Genomic DNA, 2764 nt, shown 5'->3' with positions numbered 1-2764 from the left:
AAAAAAAAAAAAAAAAAAAAATCTGTCAATGTCCAGGAAATACTTTCGATTTTTGTAACTGGAAGAGGTGGATGCTTCGGCCTCTAGTATGAAGCCAGGGATGGGGCTAAACAACCTCCTGGCTGGGTGGGGTGGCCCACACCTGTAATCCAAGCACATAGGGAGGCCAAGGCAGGTAGATCACCTGAAGTTAGGAGTTCGAGACCAGCCTGGCCAACATGGTGAAACCCCGTCTCTACTAAAAAATACAAAAATTAGCCAGGTGTGGTGGCAGGCACTTGTAATCCCAGCTACTCAGGAGGCTGAGGCAGGAGAACTGCTTGAACCCAGGAGGCAGAGGTTGCAGTGAGCCAAGATCATGCCACTGCACTCCAGCCTGGGCAACAGAGCAAGCCCTTGTTTCAAAAAATAAAAATAAAAGCCACCGAGTTAGGAGGATGGAAGGGCCCAGAATTCTAAATAATTCCCAGCCATTATTTCAGAGGTCCTAAGATTGCCAGCTTCCCCAATTACTCTTGCAGAGAACATCACGATGATAGAATCTACCGTGGATCTTTTCAAATGTCAAATGTCTTTACAAGTTTTCCCTGCCCACCAAACTATCTTTGAAAGCTCCTAGCCTGGCAGGGCGGGGGTGGGGGTACTCCTAGCCTAGGCCAGGTGTGGTGGCTCATGCCTGTAATCCCAGCACTTTGGGAGGCCGAGGGAAGTGGATCACCTGAAGCCAGGAGTTTGACATCAGCCTGGCCAACACGGCAAAACCCCATCTCTACTAAAAATAGGAAAGTTAGCCAGGCATGGTGGTGCATGCCTGTAATCTCAGCTACTCAGGAAGCTGAGGCAGGATAATCACTTGAATCTGGGAGGTGGAGATTGCAGCCTCAGCCAAGATCTCACCACTCTACTCCAGCCTGGGCAACAAGATCAAAACTCTGTCTCAAAAAAGAAAGAAAGAAAGAAAGAAAGGCCAGCCGGGCAGGGTGGCTCACACCTGTAATCCCAGCACAGTGAGAAGCCAAGGTGCGTGAATTGCCAGACCTCAGGAGTTCGAGACCTACCTGGGCAATCTGGTAAAACTCCATCTCTACTAAAAATATAAAAAATTAGCTGAGTGCGGTGGCTTGTGCCTGTGATCCCAGCTACTCAGGAGGCTGAGGCAGGAGAATTCCTTGAACCGGGAGGTGGAGGTTGCAGTGAGCCGAGATCCTGCCACTGCACTCCAGCCTGGGCAACAGAGCAAGATTCCGTCTCAAGAAAAAAAAAATGCCATAGACAACAGAAATTTATTTCTCACAGTTCCGAGAGCTGAAAAGTCCAAGATTAAGACATTGGTAGATTCGGTGTCTGCCGAGGGCCCCTTTTCTGGTTGATAGATGGCACTTTGTCAGTGTGTCCTCACATGGTGGAGGGGTGAGCAAGCTCTTAGGAGCAGCAAAGATCCCTTTTATAAGGGCACGAATCTCATTCATGAGGGCTGTGCCCTTATGACCTAATCACCTCCCAAAGCCTCACCTTCTAATATCATCACATTGTGGGGTACATTTCAACACACAAACTTTGCAGGGACAAAGCATATACCAATGGTCCCCAGTGTTTTTGGCACCAGGAACCAGTTTCGTGGAGGAAAATTTTTCCTGGGACTGAGTGGAGGGTGGAGGAAAGATGGCTTCTGGATGCTTCAAGCACATGACGTTTATCATTAGATTATCATAAGGAGCAAGCAACCTAGATCCCTCACCTATGCAGTTCATAATAAGGTTCGCGCTCCTATGAGAATCCAATGCTGCCGTTGATCTGAAAGGAGGAGCTCAGCTTCACTAGAGCCCACCGCTCACCTCCTGCTATGCAGCCGGTTCCTAACAGACCACAGACTGGAACTGCTCTGTAGCCCAGGGGTTAGGAACCTCTGATCTACAGCAATAAATAACCTCCCCTCTCTGGGCGTGTGTGTGTGTGTGTGAGACCGAGTCTTGCTCCGTCACCCAGGCTGGAGTGCAATGGCGCGATCTTGGCTCACTGCAACCTCCGCCTCCCAGGTTCAAGCGATTCTCCTGCCTCAGCCTCCTGAGTACCTGGGATTACAGGTGCCCAACACCACACCCAGCTAATTTTTGTATTTCTAATAGAGATGGGGTTTCATCATGTTGGCCAGGCTGGTCTTGAGCTCCTGACCTCAGGTTATCCACCCATCTCAGCCTCCCGAAGTTCTGGGATCACAGGTGTGACCCACCTCGCCTGGCTGGGCTTCTTGTTTTGTTTTGATACTGAGTCTCACTCTGTTGCCCAGGCTGGAGTGCAGTGGCAGGATCTCTGCTCACGGCAACCTCCCCGTCCTTGCTTCAAGCCATTCTCCTGCCTCAGCCTCCCAAGTATCTGGGACTACAGGTGCATGCCACCATGCTCAGCTAATTTTTATATTTTTAGTAGAGATGGGTTTTCACCATGTTGGCCAGACGGGTCTCTATCTCTTGACCTCGTGTACTGCCCGCTTCGGCCTCCCAAAGTGCTGGGATAACAGGCCTGAGCCACCACTCCCGGCCTTGTTTTGTTTTGTTTTGAGACAGTGTTTCACTATTCTTGCCAGGCTGGAATACAATGGCTCAATCTCGGCTCCCTGCAAACTTTGTCCCCTGGGTTCAAGAGATTCTCCTGTCTCAGCCTCCCAAGTAGCTGTGATTACAGGCGCCCACTACCATACCCAGCTAATTTTTTGTATTTTTAGTAGAGATGGGGTTTCACCATGTTGGCCAGGTTGGTCTCGAAC

Source organism: Sapajus apella, unplaced genomic scaffold, assembly GCF_009761245.1.
Source record: "Sapajus apella isolate SASKATOON/1434 unplaced genomic scaffold, GSC_monkey_1.0 scaffold43, whole genome shotgun sequence".
Lineage (NCBI taxonomy): Eukaryota > Metazoa > Chordata > Mammalia > Primates > Cebidae > Sapajus > Sapajus apella.
Note: the sequence above shows the minus strand (reverse complement) of the source record.